At 43.1% G+C, this 23,797-nt stretch overlaps 1 non-coding gene across 1 annotated transcript; it reads left to right on the forward strand.

Annotated features, from left to right (window-relative positions):
* The first annotated feature begins 23,713 nt into the window (after positions 1-23,713).
* On the forward strand, positions 23,714-23,785 carry TRNAC-ACA (transfer RNA cysteine (anticodon ACA)). The gene has a single exon. It is a non-coding gene; the product is annotated as a tRNA-Cys (tRNA).
* The last annotated feature ends 12 nt before the right edge of the window (positions 23,786-23,797 follow it).

Raw genomic sequence — 23,797 nt, forward strand, 5'->3', positions numbered from 1 at the left:
GCCCCGCCCCGAGAGCATCTCCAGCCTCCTAGGCCCAGTCAGGTTTCCTATCGGGCCTTGAGGGCAGGTCCTCTGTCCCACTGGCTGCTGCAGCTCCAGCTCCTGGAACAGAGAAGAATAAGCGCCATCTTCACCAAATATTGTCTGAACTGCTAGTAAGGCCAGGAAATGTCCTTGGCACTGATGATAAATGAGTGATTAAAACAAACAAAGCCACTTCCTTTGTGAAGCTTATATTCTGTTGTGGAAGAGAGAAGGGGAGACCAAGGAGATAAGCAATAAAATAGAAGTGGTAAAAGTAGTAAATAGGTGTCAGAAAGGGATAGGTGCAATGGAGAAAAAGAGTAAGAGGATTATGGAACTGTAGGGTGATGTGGGGATTCTTGTTTTATACAGGATGGTCACAGAAGGCCTTTCTTATCAGAAGAAAACACTTCATCAGGGGCAGAGAGCAGCCACTCTGAGGTAAGAAGAGAAAAATAAGGAAAATAAGGAACACTTCACACTTGTATTAAATGAATTAATATCAAGGCAGGATTCCCTGGTGGTCCAGTGGTTAAAATTTCCCCTTTCAGTGCAGGGAGTACAGGTTCAATCCCTGATCCGGGAGCTAAGATCTCCCATGCCTCCTGCCAAAAAGCCAAGAGGCAAAACAGAAGCAATATTGTAACAAATTCAATAAAGACTTTAAAAATGCTCCATATCAAGGCAAGACCCCACACTGTGCAATGGCACTCCTGATGCCCCACTTCATCCATCCAATCATTTTATTTTTTTATTTTTTATTGATTTATTTGGAAGCACTGGGGATCTTAGTTCCCCAACCAGGTACCAAACCTCTGCATTGCAAGGCGGATTCTTAGCCACTCGACCACCAGGGAAGTCCCAATGATTCCTTTGGTTAGCAGCCCTCAGTCACCTACCTTCTTTATGGTGGACCTTATGCTGGGTGTATCGCATTTCTGTATACCCAAACCCAGGGTAGAAAATGAAGAAAACATATTCCTTGGAGGGGAAAGAGACCACCTTTATGCTCACTCTGGTAGGACCAGAGAATGACACAGCCTTCTTGGGAAGTGATTTAACAGCATCTCACTTTTAAATGTGGGCACACTTTGAACCAAATCCTCAGTCTGGGACTCCAAGCCAGGCCCCTCAGCATGGTGGTCAGGACCACTGACTGGAGCTAGACTGACTGGATTTTAACTCCAGCAGCATCTTATATCAGCTTTCCAGGTGGCTCACTGGTAAAGAATCTGCCTGCCAATGCAGGAGACACAGAAGACGAGGGTTCAACCCCTGGGTCAGGAAGATCCCCTGGAGAAGGAAATGGCAACCCACTCCGGTATTCTTGCCCAGGGAAATCCCATAGACAGAGGAGCCAGGTGGGATACAGTCCATGGGGTTGCAAAGAGTTGGCCACAGCTAAGCTCTACACACTAACGTCTCTTATCAGCCCTAGGACCCTGAAAATACTACTCACCTGTGCTTGAGCTTTCACATCTGTAACACTAAGCTAATAATAATATTAGCTAGCCTTTAGTAGTTTTCAGAAAATACATCACAAACGGCTTAGAGCAGTACCTGTCTTATTGCAAGTGTTCAATAAATGTTAGCCATTATTATTTGCTTAAGCAACTGTTTGCACACAAATGCAGGGTTTTGTTTGTTTGTTTTTTCAAAAGTCTTTATTGAATTTGTTGCAATGTTGCTTTTGTTCCATGTCTTGGTTTTCTGCCCAAGAGGTATCTTAGCTCCCTGATCAGGGATCGAACACTCACTCCCTGCATTGGGAGATGAAGTCTTAACTGCTGGACCACCAGGGAAGTCCCAAAAGTTCAAGGTGACTTCTTCACCACAATCCTCTCTGCAGTGAACTCCAGATTAGAGCAACCTCCGGAGGAGGCAATGGCACCCCACTGCAGTATTCTTGCCTGGAAAATCCCATGGATGGAGCAGCCTGGTAGGCTGTAGTCCATGGGGTCACTAAGAGTCGGACACAGCTGAGTGACTTCCCTTTCACTTTTCACTTTTATGCATTGGAGAAGGAAATGGCAACCCACTCCAGTGCTCTTGCCTGGAGAATCCCAGGGACAGGGCAGCCTGGTGGGCTGCCATCTGTGGAGTCGCACAGAGTTGGACATGACTGAAGCGACTTAGCAGCAACAGCAGCAGCAGCAGTGAATATCCAACTGTAGGGAGATGACTAAGCAGATTATAGTACATCCATTCTATAGAAGAAAATGTAATTTTAGAAAGATTGTGTCAAAGAGAGACATCATATCATATCAAATGTCAAAAAGTGTTGAGTCTTCTGGAATGCTGGGATGTGTAGCATGGGAGTACTGGGGAAGACTTGGCTCTGGGGATCTTAGTTCCTCTGATAAGAGCTAATTTGATCTGTTACATGAATAGTCCATCAATATCAATCCAAAATTTTAAGTGCAAATATCTTTTGACCCAGAAATCCTACTTCCAGGAGCTTATCCTGGAAGGTATACTTGCAGGTATACCTATCCTAGAGGTGTACTTGTGCATTTACACAAAGACTCATCAACAAGAAGGTTTGTGGCAGCGTTATCAAAGACGGAAACAACCTCATTGTCCATCAACAGAGGATTAGTTAAATAAATGGTGATGCATCCATCCTGTGAGAGATTGAGCAGCCATTAAAGTTAATGAAGCAGATCTGTATGTGCTGAAGTGGAAAAATCCCCAAGATGCACTAATTTAAAAACACAACATGACCACGATGAGATACCACTTCATACCCATTTAAATGGCTGAAATTTTAAAAACTGACTACACCTAACATTTGTAAAACTGTGGTGCAAACGAGAACCATTTTAGAAAACAGGTTGTGTTTGTTTGTTTGTTCTTAACTAAAGTTAAACATACATGTAAGCAGAGATCTAGCAAATTCACTCCTAGGTATTATCCAAGAGAAATAAAAATTTATACGTATATTGTACACAAATGTTGATAGCAATTTTATTTGTAACAGCCTCAAACTAGAAACAACTCAAAAGATCATCAGGAGATAAGTAGGTAAATGGACTGTGTTAAAACTACTCAACTATACAGTATACTAACACATATATATGGAATTTAGAAAGATGGCAATGACGACCCTGTATGCAAGACAGCAAAAAAGACACAGATGTGTATAACGGACTTTTGGACTCAAAGGGAGAGGGAGAGGGTGGGATGATTTGGGAGATTGGCATTGAAACATGTATACTACCATGTAAGAATTGAATCGCCAGTCTATGTCTGACGCAGGATACAGCATGCTTGGGGCTGGTGCATGGGGATGACCCAGAGATATGTTATGGGGAGGGAGGTGGGAGGGGGGTTCATGTTTGGGAATGCATGTAAGAATTAAAGATTTTAAAAATAAAAATAAAAAAGCCAATCACCATTTAAAAAAAAAAAACTGCAAAAGAGACCACTATTTCCCCTAAAAGGAAAAAAAAAAAAAACTACTCAACTATAAAAATGGTATTCTGCCTCCAGAACTTCACCACTGTGAACTTACAGCTCCCAGCCAACAATTAAAAAAAAGAAGAAGAAGAAGAACTGCTCATAAGCAACTGCATGCAAATGTTTGTTGCTCAGTTGTGTTCAACTTTTTGAGACCCCGTGGACTGCAGCCTGCCAGGCTCCTTGATCCGTGGAATTCTTCAGGCAAGAATACTGGAGTGGGTAGACATTTCCTTCTCCAGGGGATCTTCCTGACCCAGAGATAGAATCCAATACAATCCTCTTGTATTGCAGGCAGATTTTTTACTGTCTGAGCCACCAGGGAAGCCCATGAAAATCATTATTCTGAGTGAAAGAAGCTAGCACAAAAACAATTCCATTTTTTGAAGTTCTATAACAGGCAAAACTAAGCTAAAGTGATAGAAAGCTGACCAGTGAATTGGGGTTGGGGATGTTTAACTGGGCTTCCCTGGTAGGTCAGATGGTAAAGAATCTGCCTGCAATGTGGGAGAGCTAGGTTCGATCCCTGGGTCAGGAAGATTCTCTGGAGAAGAGAATGACAACCCACTCTAGTATTCTTGCCTAGAGAATGACAACTCACTCCAGTATTCTGCCTGGAGAATCCCATGGACAAGGGAGACTGGTAGGCTACAATCCATGAGTTCAGAGAGTGGGACATGACTGAGTGACTAAGCAGCAGAGCATGTTTAAATGGAAAACCAACTGAGAACTTTCTGTGGGATTTGGATTATAAGGGTGTACACGTTATCAAAAGTCAGAAAACTCTCAAGATTTGTTCATTCTATTGAATGTAAAATTATTCCTCAGTTTGAGAAAAAGAAAAGAAAGAACAGCCTAGGCCTTCACAATGAGGGTCATGAAGAATTTGAGGGGAATGGGGCTGCCCTGGGGACCCCTGGAGGCGGTGTGCTGTCATAGTGCTGAGCTCCTGGGGGCAGAACCCATCAAATTCTGCTTTGTTGTTCTCTCCACCCTCAGTGCCCAGAACAGAACTGGGCAGGACAGGTATTTACTGAGCACCCCGGGAAAAGGGGCAGCATGAGACAGGCTGCAGGTCCTCTGAGCCTCACCATAAGCAGACAGGACAGGATCTGACAGGGCACCCCTTGGAGTGATGCCAGCGTGAGCTCTGTGAGCCTGCAAACTGGCTAGGGGTGCAGACCCCAGGGCTCCTGTTCCTTGTCCCTGCTGGTGCTCGGGGCTGGGCTGCAGCAGCTAGTGGTAGATTTGGAGCAAACATAAGAGCTTAGAGGTGGCCTAGTACTCTTGCCTGGAAAATCCCATGGATGGAGAAGCCTGGTAGGCTGCAGTCCATGGGGTCGCTAAGAGTCGGACACGACTGAGCGACTTCACTTTCACTTTTCATTTTCATGCATTGGAGAAGGAAATAGCAACCCACTCCAGTGTTCTTGCCTGGAGAATCGCAGGGACGGGGGAGCTTGGTGGGCTGCCATCTATGGGGTCGCATGGAGTCGGACATGACTGAAGCGACTTAGCAGCAGCAGCAGCAGTTAAGACACACTGATCCATTCTTTCATGGCTAACCCAGCCCTAGGGTTTCTAGGCTTTCTCACCACACATATGCTTTGAAGCTTCTTGTTGTCCTTCAGTCTCAAAGTCATGTCTGACTCTTTGCAACCCCATGGACTGCAGGCTTCCCTGTCCTTCACCATCTCCTGGAGTTTGCTCAGACTCACGTCCATTGAGTCATTGATGCCATCCAACCATCTCATCCTCTGTCACCCCCTTCTGCTTCTTAACTGGTTTCTATAAGTCTTGGCCTCCTGGCAGAGGGCCATCTCAGTTCCAAACACTCAGAACTTCCCCCTCGATATCCTGAAGTCCATGAACTTTAAATGAAGTGAGGCAGATCCCTTGCTGCTGCAGTTTCCAGTCCCAGAGCAGTGATTCCCGAAATGACTGACTTCACCCAGTACACCTGCCCCAGCATGACAAGCGATCACAACAAAATTCCCATATGATCTTGGAAGAGAAAAAGAAAAGCATTGCTAATGTTGACTAAAAAATAAAGTCACAACCTGAAAGTAGAGAGTTATTTTATTTGGTGGGAATGCTTAGGACTCCGAGCCTGGGAGAGGGAATCTCAGTAGCTCCGAGAAAACTGTTCCAAGGAGGCAGAGGGAAGTCAGGCTATATACAAGTTTGCAACAAAGGGAGCAGGCAGTCTGAACATCAAAGATCAGGTTTCAAGTGAAGGAATTTAACATTCTGTGTATGGGAAGATGCAAGCCTCTGGGCTCACTGAATTCATTCCTTCTTATGCACCTCAGCTATCTGGGGCCAATCCTGTTTCCTTGCTCACCTTGCTTCTTGCATTCCCCTTGAACCTCAGCAGTTACCGTGGGGGAGTTGGCAGCATTTGATGGATCAGAGTTTGGGGAACTCTCATTCACATTTGGAGGCCAGAAATCACTGATGGCTGCGACATTTCTTGTTCACTAATATGACAGGAGGTATTTTCATTTCACTCTAACTATGATTTGAATCCAGAATCCATAAAACAGAAGACTGATAAGTTCAACTAAAATTTTAAAAAATTTAAATTCTTGATTGAAAACCTTGATTGTAAACAAATTCAGAAGACAAATAGCAAACTGGGAAAATATTTTTTAATTCATATAACAGAAGAAGAGCTTAATTTCTCTAATATAAAAAGAGATCTTCTAAACTGGTAAAGGGCAACCCCTGAATTTTAAAATGGCAAAAGTTCTGAAAAAATGTATAGATAAATGAATTTTTAAAAAACTGGGGTATAGTTGCTCTATAATGTGTTATTTTCTGCTGTACAACAGAGTAAATCAGCTGTACATATACATATATCCCCTCTTTTTTTAAAAAATTTCCTTTCCATTAGGTCACCACAGACCACTGAGTAGAGTTCCCTGTGTTATACAGTAGGTTCTCATTACATACCTATTTTACATGTGGTGGTTGTGATGATTTAGTCACTGAGTCATATCCAACTCTTTGCAACCCCATGGACTGTGTAGCTCACCAGGCTTCTCTGTCTATGAGATTTCCCAGGAAAGACTACTGGAATGGGTTGCCATTTCCTTCTCTGGGGGATCCACCCAACCCAGGGATTGAACTCCCATCTCCTGCACTGGCAGGCAGATTCTTTACCGCTAAGCCCCTAGGGAAGCCCTTTTTATACACAGCAGTGCATATATGCCGATCGCCATCCCTCAATCCATTCCACCCCCCATAAATAACTCAAAGATTAAAATATTCTCAATCTTACATTGAGAGAAATAAAACCACATAAAATTGCCAAGAGTCAACAATTATTTTTACCTAAAGATCACAACAATTTCATACAGCTAATATTAATACAAATTAAAACAAGATAGAGATACGGTTTTATCCTTTCCATTTGGCAAAGATGAAAAAGATTTGTAAACACCTTATGTTGGTAAAACTCTGAAATAACATGGACTTTGAAGGGCTTCACTGGTGGTGCAGAGGTTAAAGCGTCTGCCTGCAATGTGGGAGACCTGGGTTCGATCCCTGGGTCGGGAAGATCCCGTGGAGAGGGAAATGGCAACCCACTCCAGTATTATTGCCTGGAGAATCCCATGGACGGAGGAGCTTGGTGGGCTACAGTCCACAGGTCGCAAAGGGTCGGACACGACTGAGCAACTTCACTTTCACTTTCACTTGAAGGCAGAAGGCTCACTTGTACAGTCTCTATGGAAGCAACTATCTCTCAAATGATAAATGTAAATACCCTTTAATGCAGCTATTGCTCCATTAGGAAATTATTCTACACATACCTGAGATGTACACAATTATTCACCACACTCTGCAATCTCAAATGATTAGAAAACAACTAAATGCCCATTCATTGGTAGACTGAGTAAATAAATTATGGTACATTCACACACACAAAAACAAAGCATCGCTAAATATACAATGAAATGATCCCTAAAATACAGTGATAGATTTTTAAAACCGTACACACAAGGTTCAGAACAATGCGTATAGTATGTTGCCATCTTGGTTAACAAATATAAATGTGTGCATTACAGTATCTGGAAAAACTGAAGGCATTTGTTCTGCCTGGAAAGTGGAACTTGGATGGTTGAAAAATAGAGGTAGTAGGGAAACATTTCACTGGATATTGTTTTGTAGCTTTTGGATTTTGAACCCTGTGAATAATTACCTATTCAAAACACAACAAACATAACAAGCAGCCCTGGCAGGGCTCTCAGTGTATTTCTATCAAATACCTCACTCTCACCAAAGTATTAACATAACAAGACTCGAACAGATAGATAATCTCAGCAATGGGGGGGTCCCTTCTCCCAAAGTCTACTCTATTCTTATTTTGTGTATTGTCCCAGGACATTTTGACTGGCAAAGTTCGGTGGAGCCATTGGGTGACACTAGACTTAAAGTCTTAAACAGGTGCTAGTCTGAGCTTCCTGAGCTCCTGCTGGGCTGGGCCCGCCCTGAGGCATCAGTGAGGCAGGAAGCCAGGGACCCGGTGGCAGGAGCATAGAGGCAGCCCGAGGAGTCGAAACTGCTTGAGGGGACACTGAGTTAACAGACAGGGTGAGACTAGGGTGCAGGTTGCCAAGAGGTAACTGACCAGCCAAGCTGGAGAAAGTGGTCTGTGGTGGACCAGGGGGTTCTGGGTCTGGGCCCCAGAGGGGAAGCAAGAGTGATCCTCCCTACTCACCATCACTCCCAAGACCCACATTTGTGTTTCTCATGCCTGCAACTCTGGGCTCTAGAGGTTCTGACCCCTGAGAGGCTGCACTCTTGCCAGGGTATGTGACCAGGGTCTCACTGAACTACAAGCTACAGTTTCTCCTCCTACTGGCAAGAGACATTGACCCTGATGAGCAGAAGGAGGCAGAACTGCCTTTATACCATAATAAGCAGGTGGGGTGGGGAGGCGACACATGGAACCCACATGATTCACATCAGTGCCCCTTGGTACTCCCTATGAATGGATACAGCAACCCCAGCCTGAGAAGGTTATGATTATATCGACTGGAAAAAAAAATGCAAAAAATCTTCAGCCCCAAAGTTGAGACTTAGGTATTATTTGGTAAACTTTGAGGCCTTCAAGCCCAGGAGGCAGCTTCTCAGACAGCTCTGAGGGACTGCTCAGAAGAGGGAGGGGAGGAGCCAGGACATACAGGGGTTTTGCAACCGAAACCAGATAATCAGAAGAGCAAAAGATCACTATTCATTAAAGAAAACCAGACATCAAGTTAATGAATTTAGTGCTTTTATTTGTAAGGGAAGATGCAAGAGTCAGGACTCTGAAATCATTCCTTTGATATGCACCCTATCTATCTAAGGCATGTATCCTGTTTTTCCCATCCTGGTTTCCCTCAGGGTGCAGCTTTGAGGGCTGCTGCAGTGGCTGATACCTTGCTGGATGATTCTATGTCCACCCTGAGTTCCTTCAGGGCTCACCTTTGGGGGTGGGAGTACGTGTGGCAGCTGTAGTGACTGGGGGCTTGATGGACCAACAACCTTTGTTGACTGATATGGCAAGTGGCATTCTTTGTCCACAGTTAACAGGAGTCATACAACCAGGTAAGCTACAACCTGCAGAGATGACCAATGAAAGTGAGTGAACGTTAGAAGAAGTAGTGGAGCAGAGAGAAGATAAGTACCAGTTGTAAACCAGAAATCAGCTCCATGAATAGGGCTGTAGTTGTCAGATAAGCTCCCTCTGTTTCCCCTCAGAAAGAGAGGCCTGAAGTAGCCATGCAGGAGCTGCCCCCTGGTCCTCTGGGAAAGCATATTAGTGCAGTGCAAGGGGGTAGGGCTGAAGCAGCAAGGGGACAGTGCCTCTCAGGTCTCCACCCTGCAGGCAGGCGTATGTTTGACTTCCCTCAGGCCGTCACAATCAGTAACTAAGCACCACAGGGACCTCCAGGCAGGGCTGTACCCTGGAGACAGGGGAGTCTTCTGACAGGCAACTTTGGCTCAAGGACTCCTCAGCAGCAGAGCTAAAACTTTTAGAAGTGCACTGCACTCTAAGACTTCCTGTCCAACCTTCCCTCCCCTTCCCCTCTCCTCCTCAAGGCCTGAGGCTCTCTCAACCTCCTCTAGCTTCCTTACCATTTCCCTCTCAGGTTTTTTTCTGGCTAATCTCTTGGGATCTAACCTCATCTTAGCCTCTACTTGGAAGACCTGAACTAACACAAATGCTATCACCACTGTGTGTAAAACATTGTTCTGAAAATTCTCTGCAACCAAAGGAAAAAGCCTGTGTTATTGTGCGATAGTCACTACTGTTTTTCATCAAATAATGTTTTTCATCCACTTCCCCTACCTCCGGGCCCACTAGTAAGATTGCTTCCTTGAACTAAGCTGCTCCAAGTCAATAAGGTTCAAGGAATCCTTTTTAGAACCCTAACAATTTCCTGACTAATACACTTTGATTCTTTTACCTAATTCAGTGTTTGCCAATAGCCACACTATTGCCACTGTGGATCAGATCACTGTTTGCTGTGAGACACAGAACTTTGCGTTACAGGAGGTTTAGCAAGATCACTGGTCTTCATTTATTGGATATCACAATTGTGATGACCAAAAATGTTGCCAGCCACTGTCAGAGGTCACCTAGGGAGCAAACTTACTGTCAATTGAGAGATCAGCCCTGGGATTTCTTTGGAGGGAATGATGCTAAAGCTGAAACTCCGGTACTTTGGCCACCTCATGTGAAGAGTTGACTCATTGGAAAAGACTCTGCTGCTGGGAGAGATTGGGGGCAGGAGGAGAAGGGGACGAAAGAGGATGAGATGGCTGCATGGCATCACTGACTCGATGGACGTGAGTCTGAGTGAACTCAGGGAGTTGGTGATGAACAGGGAGGCCTGGCGTGCTGCGATTCATGGGGTTGCAAAGAGTCGGACTCGACTGAGCCACTGAACTGAAGTTAACTGACTGAATGTAACTAATAGCAGCAAAGCTTTTCTTCAAAAAGGGATAAAATTTAAAATGGAATTATATAAAATGCTCAGTTAAAATCAGACAGTAGGGACTTCCCTGGTGGTCCGGTGGATAAAACTCTGACCTGCTGCTGTAGGGGGCACGGGTTTGATCCCTGGTTGGGGACCTAAGAGCCCAGATGCCGCACAGCAGTTAATCCCCCATGCTGCAGCTACAAAGCCCGAGTGCCTAGAGCCTGTGCTCTGTAACAAGAGAAGTCACCGCAACGAGAGCCCTCAGACTGTAAAATGAAGAGTAGCCCCCACTTCCTACAACTAGAGAAAGCCCACACACAGCAAAGAAGACCCAGTGCAGTCATACATAAAATTAATGAAAAGAAAATCCCAAAACAACTTCTGGAGCTACTAAACAGGTATAGCAAGATGTCAGTTCATACTGATATAGATCAATGATTAAATACATGAACATGGCTGGGCCTAGAGATTCTCACACTATGTGAATTAAGTCAAACATAGACAAATACTGTACGATGTTACTTATATGTCGAATCTAAAACATGATGCAAATGAACTTATTTACAAAACAGCAACAGACACAGACTTAGAAAATAAATTTATGGTTACCAAAGGGGAAAGTTGGGAGTTGGGATAAATTAGGAGTTGGGATTAACATATACACACTACCATACATAAAATGGGGCTTCCCTGATGGCTCAGACACTGAAGAATCCATCTGCAATGCAGGAGGCCTGAGTTCAATCCCTGGATTGGGAAGATCCCCTGGAGAAGGGAATGGCTACCCACTCCAGTATTCTCACCTGGAGAATCTCATGGACAGAGAAGCCAGGTGGGCTACAGTCATGGGGTCACAAAGAATTGGACATGACTAAGCGACTAACACTTCCACATACATAAAATTGATACTCAACAAGGACCTACTAAATAGCAGAAGGAACTCCACTCAATATTCTGTAATAACCTCTATGGGAAAATAACCTGAAAAAGAATGAATATATGTATAACTGAATCACTTTGATGTATGTACACCAGAAACTAGCACAACATTGTATTTATAGTCAATAAAATTGAATTTATATTCAATAAAATAAAACAAAATAAATACTTAATAAGTAGGAAAGAAGAGAAAAATCTTCTATGCAGAAGAATTTCAGATAATTTATATATAATAGATATTCCCCTGTCGTTATGAGTTGAATTGTGTCCCTCAAAAAATTATGTTTAAGTCCTAAAGCCCAGTACTTGTGACTGTGACTTTACTTGGAAACAGTGTTGCAGATGCAACCCAGTTAAGATGAGGTCATTAGGGTGGGCCCCCATCCAACATAACTGGTGTTCTTGTAAGAAGAGAGGGACACAAAGACAGCGTGGGTGGGGGGAGAACACTCTGTGCCAGTGGAGAAGACCTTGGAGTAGTGTGTCTACAAGCCTGGCAGCATCAAGGTTGCCAGCAGCGCCAGATGCAGGGACAGAGGCTTGAAGCAAATTCTCCCTTAGAAGCTTCAGAGAGATCCTAGCTTGGCTGACAACTTGCTTTCAAACTTCCAGCCTCCAGAACCATGGGAGAATAAGTTTCTGTCACTTAAAGCCACTCATTTGTGGTACTTTGTTATACAAATCTAGGAAACTAAGGCATTCCTCAAGGAGCTACAGCATAATTCCCCAGTCCTTAAGTGTGCTTTGGGCATAGTGACTTCCTTCCAAGGAGCACTGGGGAGAGGGGGGAAAGAGAGTAACCTTCCAACGGAGAAGCCTGACAGACATAACCTCATGATCAAGGCCATGCCAGTAGTGATCACTCAGGTTGGTAGTGTACACAAAGTTATGATACAGTGAATATAGGACTTTATGTTTGTGGTCTTCTCAAAAACCTATAACTCCTGTCTAACCTTGAGAAACAAGACAGACAAATTCCAATAGAGGAACACTGTATGAAGGGAACAAATGCTCCTCAAAACTGTCAAGGTCATCAAAACCGAGAAGAGTCTGAGAAACTCTCACAGCCAACTAGAGCCTTAAGGAGATATGATAACTCAATGTAATGTGGTGTCCTGAATCAGAAAAAGGACATTAGGTAAAAATTAAGAAAATCCGCCGTTAACAGAGGAATGGATAAAGACGATGTGGTAGAAATATATGGTGGATTACTATTCAGCCATTAAGAGGGAAAAAATAGTGTCATTTTCAAAGACATGGACAGACCTAGTATAAGTGACAAAAATATATATAATAGCGCTTATATGTGAAATCTAGCAAAAGGATACAGATGAACTTATTTGCAAAGCAGAAATAGAATTACAGATGTAGAGAGCAAACTTATAGTTATCAACGGGGAAAGGGGACGGAGTGAACTGGGAGACTAGAATTGACATATACACACTGCTGCTGCTGCTAAGTCACTTCAGTCATGTCCAACTTCATGCGACCCCATAGACGGCAGCCCACCAATCCCATCAACCCTGGGATTCTCCAAGCAAGAACACTGGAGTGGGCTGCCATTTCCTTCTCCAACGCATGAAAGTGAAAAGTGAAAGTGAAGTCGCTCAGTCGTGCCTGACTCTTTGTGACCCCATGGACTGCAGCCTACCACGCTCCTCCGTCCATGGGATTTCCCAGGCAAGAGTACTGGAGTGGGGTGCCATTGCCTTCTCCACATATACGCACTACTATGTATAGAATAGATAACTAATGAGAGCCTATTGTGTAGCACAGGAGACTCTACTCAGTGATCTATGATGACTGGAATGGGAAGGAAATCTAAAAAAGAGGGGATATAAGTATACATATAATTGATTCATTTTGCTGTACAGCAAAAACTAATACAACATTGTAAAGCAACTAGACTCCAATAAAAATTTTTAAAGAAAATATGAATAAAGCATAGTTAATGATTAACGATTATTTATCAATACTGGTTCATTAATTGGCACAAATGTAGCATATTAATATAAGATGTTAATAATAGAGGAAACTGGGGGTTTGGGCTGTATGGGAACTCTCTATACCATCTCTTCAATTTTTATATAAATCCACAACTGCTATAAAAAAAAGTCTATTTTTTTTTAATGTAATGACAAAAAAGTCAATGCTGCAAATATGTCAGTATTCTCCAAAATTATAAAAGTTGACAGACTTTTTTTAAAAAAAGAGATCAAATTTATTCTGGTGCTTACTCCCAAAAAGTTTAGCATTGGCTGTTTATGCCAGTGCTGGTGGTTGCTGTAAGAGGCCATTTGTTTCTTATGGAAGTTTTGTGATTTGGGGCACAGGATTGTTCCCTGTGTGACTGCCTCTCTTGATGACTGCAAATGAAAGATAAGGGTCAGAAAACCAGTCTGGCCTTGTGATCTCTCAGGACTATACAGAAATAATAAGCAATCCTAGCTAATACATAGCACTTGCTATGTAAGCATTTTGAGGCATCCCTGGTGGCTCAGCAGAAAAGAATCCACCTACAAAGCAGGAGACACTGGTTTGATCCCTGGGTAGGGAAGATCCCCTGGATGAGGGAATGGCAAGTCACTCCAGTTTTCTGGCCTGGGAAATCTCTTGGACAGAGGAACCTTGCAACCTACAATTCATGGGGTCACAAAGAGACCTGAGACCTGAGACATGACTCAGACATGACTGAGAGTGTAAACATTTTAATTATAATGACTTTATCCTCACAACCTACTTATAGAATAAATATCATTAATTCTCCACATTATATTATGAAAATTAGGGCACAGAGAACTTTAATAATGAGCCCAAATCATGCAGCAAGTAAATGACTTAATCCAGCTAGCTCCAGACTGATCTAGATAAGCTAGCATGCTGTGGGAAGTCAAACTGCCATAGGGAATTTCATGATAACTTATGAAATCAGGGGAAGAGGGTATCTAGAGGGATTGTGCAAGTCATAATAAACTATTCCAAACCTGTTACTTAGTACATTTGCATAGGAAGTATAATACACAGGGATTGAATTAACCATACTTCAGTAAAAAATAAAAAAACATTCAAATTAAAAATGTAGGCCCTGGAATCAGTCTTCCAGAGCCTAAACCCCATCTCTGCTTCTTGCTAACTGTGTGATGAAAGAAAGTTACTCACCTTCTGTGGTAGCAAAAATGAGGGCCTGTCCAAAGGTGTCCATGCCCTAATTTCCAGATACTATGAGTATATTAGGTTCTATAGCAAAGGAGAATTAAGGTTGCAAGTGGAGTTAATCAACTGGTGTTAAGACAGGGAGGTTTTCTGGGTTATGCAGGTAGGGCCAATGTAATCCCAAGGGTCCTTAACAACGGATGAAGGAGAGACTTCCCTGGTGGTCCAGTGGCTCTGACTCTGCCCCCAATGCAGGGATCCAGGTTCGATCCCTTGTCAGGGAACTAGATCTCACATGCTGCAATTAAGAGTTTGTGTGCCAAAGCTAAAAATCCCCCATACTGCAAGTAAAAAGATCCCACATGCTGTAATGAAGATCAGAGAGTCCAGGTGCTGCTATATTTATAAAATGGACAAGGGAAACTGAAGGAGATTCAGTCAAACTCAGAAAAGATGTGATAATAAAAGCAAGCTCAGAGTGCTGCTATATGAGAACTCAACCCATCACTGCTGGCTTTGAAGCTGGAAGGGGACCATAGGCCAAGCCATGCAGACCCTTAGAAGAGAGCCTAGTACATAGTAAATTGCTCAATAAATGCTAAATAAAAACAGTTGAGGGAAGGCACCACAATGGATGTTGAAAATATTGGGTGAAATGTTGTTCAGGAACAGGATGTCAGGATAGTGACCAAGAGTTACTCCACAGTTTACATGCTCATTGTGAAAGTGGGAAGTGCTTTTACAGTAGAGACATCTGCAGCCACCATCTGAGCTCAGTCTTCAAACATAGTTATCACGGGAGGTGGGAGCCTGGGCATTGATGTCCCTCTGATTGGATGCAGTATAAAGTATGACATCATGTTTGAAAAAAGTTAACCTGAATGGAACCACATTACAGAGCTGGGTTTCCATTTGCAGAAAACACAAGGAATCGAGGAGGAAGTTAAACAAGATGAAGAAACACTGAGACAAATCCTGAATGTGGCAGTATTCTACGACTGTCTTAGTCTCTTCAAAACTGCTGCGTCATGAATTTTAAAAGGTTATGAAGAGGTGGTTCTCTATTCTACGTGTCATGCAGGAACCCAGGCCTCTCTCATTCGTGATGCTGCCGTGGTTCTCACGCCTCCTATAAGGAAGGGAAAGAGAACATGCAGGATCTTGCGGATTGGCGTTTAATCCATGCCTGACAGTGGTATACTTCAGCTTCACCTGGCCCCCACCCAACTGCAAGAGAGTTGGGAGATGAGCCTGGAAGCCTGGGAGGAACAAGAAAGGAATATGTTGAGCATCCAACTAGGCTTGGCACACACCTAGCACCCCTTACCCCTCTAGTAATGCAAGGCTCAGCGTGGCCTCTGTGAGGCAGCCCTAAGCCATGAATACCCCCAGTTTCATGCAGTTCCTCGCTTTGAGACAGACCAGCAACCCAGTGTCCTCCCTTCTCCCCTCATCCCCTGTGTGTATGTTCAGTCACTCAGTCGTGTATGACTCTTTGCGACCCTTTGGACTGTAGCCTGCCAGGCTCCTCTGTCCATAGGATTTCTCAGACAAGAATACTCTGTGGGTGTGCTCAGTCATGTTTAACTATTGGCAACCCCATGAACTGTAGCCCCCCAGATTCCTCTGTCCACGGGATTCTCTAGGCAAGAATACTGGAGTGGGTTGCCATTTCCTTTTCCAGGGGATCTTCCTGACCCAGGGATCGAATGCATGTCTCCTCCATTGGCAGGTGGATTCTTTACTGCTGAGCCGCCAGGGAAGCCCCCTCATCCCCTACATCCTCAATCAAAAATACCAATATCTCCATCTCTACATATCTTGAAATAGTCTTTACCTCTCCAACTGCATGTGCCAGAGTCTAATGCAACAGCCTCTGGTCTGGCATCCCTTCATGCAAGGATCCTGTTCTTGGGTGGGAGAGGTGGGGGCTATATTCTTGTAATAGGCTGCACATGAGCCAACAATGAGCAAAATAACTTAATGTGCTATGAAGTCACTAGAGACTGCAATGGTAAGAATGACTATTTGGGGTGAGGGGGAGGAGATAATTTATATAGGACTGTCAGAGTAGGCTGCACTGAGGAGGTAACAGCAGATAGAATTATCCAGAAAAGCGATATTCCTATTGCTATGTTCTGTTGCAGAACTCTGCTGTTCCCTCTTCAAGTGGTAGAGTCTGTTTTCTCCACTTGAACTTGTACAGGTGTTTCCGTTTGCATAACTAATAACCAAGTTCAATGTTACTGATGCTGTGTGACTTCTTTGTCATAAAAAAGACAGCACAGCTTCCACCTGACTTTTCTGGGACCCAACCAAGATCCCTTGCCCTCAACCCTGGTTTAACCAAGAGGTGACTGCCAGTCTCAGTGGGCCAGCCATGGAAGCGAGTCACTTTAGAAGTAGTTCCTCAGTTGATTTACCCCCGCTGATGCTGAGTGGAACAAAAACGCATCTTCCTCCTGAAGCCCTGCCTGAATTTCAGAGACATCGTAAGTGAAATAGATAGCTGCTCTTTTGAAGCCACTGAGTTCAGAGGTATTTCATTAGGGATCTATAGTGCTGAGCTCAGTTCTAAATACTAAGGAGCCATTCATGAAGAAATCTTCACAAAGCCTTTTAAGCACTGCCAGCAACAATGGCAATAGATCCCATGGCTCTAAGCACACTGAAGGAGCAGGCAAGGCCGCGAGGCCAAGGAGGGGAGCAGTAAGACAGGTGGCTACAGAGGAAGGCTGGAGACTCATCATGCAGCGCCTCCTGCACCACGGTAGGAAGTTTGAAATGTGTCAGAAGTTCTGTGGGAGCCTCTGGAGGGTTATGAGCAGAATAGTGGGAGGGGCTTGTCCCTGAGAAACGGCTCTTGCTGCTCTGGAGAGGGTGATCTGGAGCAAGATGTGTAGAAGCAGGAAGACTGGTTAGCACATCACTGCAGCTGTTCAACTTGAATGCAAAGGTCACTAAGTGGGGAGGAGAAGAAAGTAGATTCTGGGCATGTTTTGTAAACAAAAGCTCATGGTTTTTGTTTTGTTTTTAATCAATTTTTTAATGGAAGTATAGTTGATTTACAATGTTACATTAATTACTGCTATCAGCAAAGTGATTTAGTTATACATATATATATATACATTCTTTTTTGTATACTTTTTTCCGTTATGGCGTATCATAGGATACTGCAGGTAGTACTCTGTGTTATACAGTTGAACCTTGTTGTTTCTGCATTCTATATATAAACGCTTACATCTGCTGGCCCCAGCCTCCCACTCCACCCCTCCCCCAGCCCCCTTCCCCTTGGCAACCACCAGTCTGTTCTTTACATTCCAGATTCTGTTTGTTTCATAGACAGGTTCTTTTGTGCACATTTTATTTTCTTTTTGGCTGTGCTGGGTCTGTGTTGCTGCACGCAGGCTTTCTCTAGTCGCAGTGAGTGAGGGCTACTCTCTTGTTGCGGAGCATGGGCTCTAGAGCACACGGGCTTCAGTAGTTGCATCACATGGCTTAGCTGCTCCTCAACATGTGAGATCTTCTCAGACCAGGGATTAAACTCGTGTTCCCTGAATTAGCAGGTGGATTCTTGACCACTAGACCAGCAGGGAAGTCCTGGGCCGTGTTTTATATTCCACATATAAGTGATATCATATGGTGCTTGTCTTTTTCTCTCTGACTTACTCACCTAGTGTGATAATCTCTAGTTGCACACACCATAGGCCTTGTTGACAGAGAGGATGAGAGGTGAGGGATAAGGAAGAATGAAGGTAAACTTCTAGGCTTTTCTCCCAAGCAGTCAGGTGAATAACAGTGTTACTGGCTGGAAGGGGAAGGCTTGGGGAGGAGCAGGGTTGGGGTGGGAAACTTCCCTTTCCCTCAGGATATCCTATTTCAATGTGATTGTAGAAAGAATTTCAAGCTGCTTAAATAAGCCTCACCAAGCAGTTACTGGCAGGTGAGTACAAAGCTTCTGGGTCTGGTGGAGTTGGAGATTCTGACAACTACTTAACTTTCCTTAAGAATTCCTTTCTGGGGACTTCGCTGGTAGTCCAGTGACTTAGACTCCATGCTCCTAATGCAGGGGGCCTGGGTTTGATCCCTGGTCAGGGAACTAGATCCCACATGTCATGATTAGGATCTCCCATGCCACAACTAAGACCTGATGTAGCCAAAGAAATAAATATTAAAAAGAAAAAAAAAAAAGAATGCCTTTATGTTTGTTTGCCTACATAGCTTTAAGATCTTCTATGCAGAGTGTGATTGTTATAATTACTATGGCAAAGATCCCAGTTGGAAACTAAAACACACCCAAGGGAGGAAATGGAACTCACATGTAGGGGACCAAGCCAAGCACTTTCCCTGAAGCATAATCCATTAGCCATTAGTCTGGAGACGAGTCTCTGAGTGACCAAGAGGACAGGACCACACCTTAGCTGCCTAGTGGAAGAATGACTGAGAAGAGTTAAGGGATAGAAGGATGAACTTCTGGAAGGACTCAACATAGGCAGAAGACCTAGACTGCTGGAAGCAGCTGCTGGATCTCCTACAGGAACGGGGAGAAGAAAGGGTCACAGGGCTCCCCCAGGAGGAGAGGAAGCAATCCTAGGTGAAGCCATACCAAGATGTCTCCCTTACCTTTCTCTCCAGCCCCAGTTTTGAGATCTTGCTTGATCCATTCAATTCCCTCCCTCTAGAGAATGCGTCTCTGAAGCTCAGAAGCAAACTCGCTCTTCACCTGATCTTCAGTGAGGGTCATTCACTTGTCCAGGCTTCATGGAGATCACCTCACAGACCCCAGGTTGGATGGGTCAGCAGGCAGAAACCGGTATCCAGTCAGGCTCTCTATACATGCAAAGAATAGGCAATCACAACAGCAGGGACAGGGGCACTCAGTGACCTGGATTGTCTTTGCTGGTTCCCACTCAGACTCCCACTTCCACTGACTCCTCTCTCCTGTATTTTTTAAAATAAATTTATTCATTTTAATTGGATGCTAATTACTTTACAATATTGTAGTGGTTTTGGCATACATTGCCATGAATCAGTCTCCTGTATTTTTCATGCTTGCTTCAACTTTCCTCCCTGTTGTCTCCTCCATGGGCCCACAGTACTTGCTGCCCAAATATACTTCTTCCTATTCTCTCTCCAAAATATGGCAAAGGGTCTCAAAAGTAACTATGCGCCATCGAACCACCAAAGATAACTCATATGTAGGAACTGCTTCACTTATTCATTCAACAACTATTTGCTCAGGTCCTACCATGGGTGGTTGTTAGGGAGGCTATTGCAGTAATCCAAGTAAGACATAATGGAGGGTTTCCCTGGTGGCTCAGTGGTAAAGAATCTGCCTACCAAGATTCCACATGCCTCGGAGCAAGTAAGCCTGTGTGCCACAGCTGTTGAGCCTATGTCTAGAGCCCAAGAACTGCAACTAGTGAGCCCACGTGCCCCAAGTACTGAAGCCCATGCAGCTAGAGCCCGTGCAGCTGAAGCCCGTGCAGCTGAAGCCCGAGTTGCTTCACACCAACAGAAACCGCTGCAGTGGGAAGCCCACACACTGCAACTAGAGAAGAGCCCTTGCAGCAACCCAGACCCAGCGCAGCCGAAAAAAAGAAAAAAGACTTGGACCGGTATGATCATAGTGGGGGTGATGAGAAGTGGGTGGACTCTGGATGTATTTTGAAAGACAGAGCCAACAGAATTCCCTGAAGCAGTGGACATAAGGTATGAGAGATGAAAGAAGAGAGAGATGCTTCCAAGTTTTGGGCCTCAGTATCTGAAAGGGTGGTGTTGCCATTTTCTGAGAGGAAAAACAGCAAGACAAGCAAGTTAAAAGTATTAAATCAAGGGCTTGATATTTGGACATATTAAATTTGAGATGCTTCTTTAGACATTCTAATGAAAGTATTCAATTAGTTGTCTGGGGTTTCTGAGACAGGTCCAAACTGCAGATAAAAAATTTCAAAACCTTATCCTACCTTGCTCTGCTCACAAGCAAAAAAAAAAAAAGTTGGAATCTGCAAAATTTCAGGCAATATATATCAGATAATATAGACCAACCAAGATATCTAGAAAGATTGTGGTTGACATTGTCTGACAGAGTTGGTGAACAACTCCTCTCAGACATGGCCATGTATCTAGAGTTCTAAGCTCCTGTGAATGGGCACCAGCATTGTGACTGTCTGCAGTGGTCCCCTGCCCCATAGAGACTGAAGCAGAATGAATTTTACCACCCTAAATGAAAATAGACCAATGGCCTTTCTGGATCTCTTCTCTCCCAAGGTCAATATCACTATTTAAAACCAAACACCCTTTCCTCCTTGAATAAACTGTCTCCTCTCTTCCTGCACCTTGGCCTATTCCTTCTTCTACTTACAAAATAAAAGCTATCATCCACATTAATGAAGACAAACAGAGGGTAAGAGGAAGGGAATAGGGAATAGGGCATGACCATACCTAGCAATAACCAATCTTTTTAATGTGTATTAAAATTTTTTTCACAGCTTTTCAAATTTAGATAATAAACATACTTGCTTCTTTTTTAATTTATGAACTATTGGGTTAATTTCTGCTTTTCAGCAAAGTGATTCAGTTATACATATATAAATTCTTTTTCTTATTCTTTTCCATTATGGTTTATCACAGGATATTGAATGTAGTTCCCTATGCCATACAGTAGGACCTTGTTGTTCATCCATTCTATATACAATAGTTTGCATCTACTAATCCCAAACTCCAATATATCCTTCTCCCACCCTTCCCCCGACTTGGCAACTTCAAGTCTGTTTATGAAAAAAAAAAAAAAAATGTTTTGTCATGTCCTGTATGCAGATCTTAGTTCTCCCAATCAGGGATCAAACATTCGCCCCCTGCAGCAGAAGCACTGGAAGTGCTGAGTCAACCACCGGACTTGCAGGGAAGTATGATAGCTCATTTCTTTTTTAGCACTAAATATTTCATGCACTGATGTACAATGTACCCATTGTATGATGTACTGCTGCCTATTTACCCATTTACCTACTGCCTTCGCTAGTTGATCATTCATCTGGGTAGCTCTCAAGATACTTTTACTATAGTCTCCCTGACTTCAATGTTCTGTAGTTTCCCTATGAAAAGTGTAGATGTGGGTTTATTTTTATTCTTGAGATTCATTCTTTTCTAAATAGAGGACTCATCATCAATTCTGGAAAGTTTCTCAAGCATTTTGTCTTTGAATAATATTTCTTTTTCATTTTCTCCTTTCCGGCTGAAACCCAGTGGTCTATATGTTAGGCTTTCTCATTGCATAGTTGATGTCTCCTAACATCTGTTCCTCTGTCTTGCATTCGGAATACTTTCAGCAGTTGTGTCTTCTAGTTTATTAATTCCCTTTTCAATTACATTTAATATGCTTTTTGACCTGTTCATTTCGTGTTTTATGTATTTGTTTGGTTTTGTTTTGGCCATGCCACATGGCTTGTGGGATCTTAGTTTCCCAGCCAGGGACTGAACCTGGGGCCTCAGCAGTGAAATAATGGAGTCCTAACCACTTGACTGCCAGGGAATTCCATTTATTTCTTAACTGTAAAGAAAAACCACATAATTGAAAATTTACCATCTTATCCATTCTTAAAAGTACATGTCAGTAATGTTAAGCATATTCACACTACTGGTGCAACCAGTCTCCAGAAACTTTTCATTCTGTAAAACTGAAACTCTATACCCATTAAACAACTCCCCATTTTCTCCTTTCCCTGGCAGCCACCTTTCAACTTTCTGAAACTATAAATTTGACTAATTTAAATACCTAATATAGGTAGAATCACATATACAGTGTTTGTCTTTTTGTGATTGGTTTATTTCACATAGTATGATGTCCTCAAAGTTCATCCATGTTCTCCTGGGCATACACCTGGAGAAAACTGTAATTTGAAAATATACATGCCCTCCAATGTTCGTTGCAGCACTACTTACAATAGCCAGGACATGGAAGCAACCTAAATGTCCATCAAAAGAGGAATGGATAAAGGTGATACGGTACATGTATACAATGGAATATTACTGATCCATAAAAAAGAGCAAAATAATGCCACTTGGAGCAACGTGAATGGACCTAGAGATTGTCATACTGAGTGAAGTAATCAGACACAGAAAGACAAACATCATACGACATCTTTTCTGTGTGGAATCTTAAAAAAAAAAAAAAGTACAAATAGCTAATTTATAAAATAAAAGCAGAGCAAAACAAACATTGTTATGGAGGGAGGGGAGGTGGGATAAACTGGGAGATTGGGATTGACATGTACACACCACTATATATAAAATAGGTAATTAACAAGAACCAGCTGCACAGCACAAGGACCTCCACTCAATACTTTGTAATAGCCTATATGGAAAAAGAGTCTAAAAATAAAAAGTGGATTAATATATATGTATAACTGATTCACTTTGCTGTATACCTGAAGCTAACACAACATTGTACATCAACTATACTCCAATAAAATTTTATAAAGAAAAAAATTCATCCATGTTGTAGCATGTGACAGGATTTCTTCCTTTTTAAAGCTGAATAATCTTCCATTGTATGTATATACCACACTTTGTTTATTCATTCATCCGTTGGTGGACGCTTGGGTTACTTCTACATTTTAGCTATTGTGAGTAATGCTGCTGTAAACATGGGCATGAAAATATCTCTTCGATACCTTGCTTTCAATTCTTCCAAGTATATACCCAGAAGTAGGTTTGCTGGATCATATAATTCTAGTTTTAATTTTTTGAGGAACTGTCATACTGTTTTCCACAGAGGCTGGAACATTTTACATTCTTAGCAATAATTCACAAAGCCTCCAATTTCTCCACATCCTCATCAGCGCTTGTTATTTGCTGCGTTTGGAGTTGTATGAAGTTTGTTTGAGGAAGAATAATACACAGTTGTCCTGGATCAATAAACAGGACAATTTTGAGATTCCTCGTTTTTTAGGAAAGTCTCCAACTACCTCATTCTGCTTAAGTTTTCACTGGCCAGTCTGAGCTCTTGGCTCCTAAAGAGGAGGTTTCCCAGAAGTGTGAGAATAACTAGTGGGAGAGTATTTCCCCACGGCTTCTGGAGATCAGTCTCCAGAGAAACCTGAAAACTTTTCTCTGGAGAAAAGTTGGGGGAAGAAGGAATTTCTGAGCAGCTAAGGAATAAGACTTCCCTGGTGGCTCAGATGGTAAAGCGTCTGCCTACAATGCAGGAGACCCGGGTTCGATCCCTGGGTTGGGAAGATCCCCCAGAG

Source organism: Ovis aries, chromosome 1 (genome assembly GCF_016772045.2).
Source record: "Ovis aries strain OAR_USU_Benz2616 breed Rambouillet chromosome 1, ARS-UI_Ramb_v3.0, whole genome shotgun sequence".
In the NCBI taxonomy this organism is placed as follows: domain Eukaryota; kingdom Metazoa; phylum Chordata; class Mammalia; order Artiodactyla; family Bovidae; genus Ovis; species Ovis aries.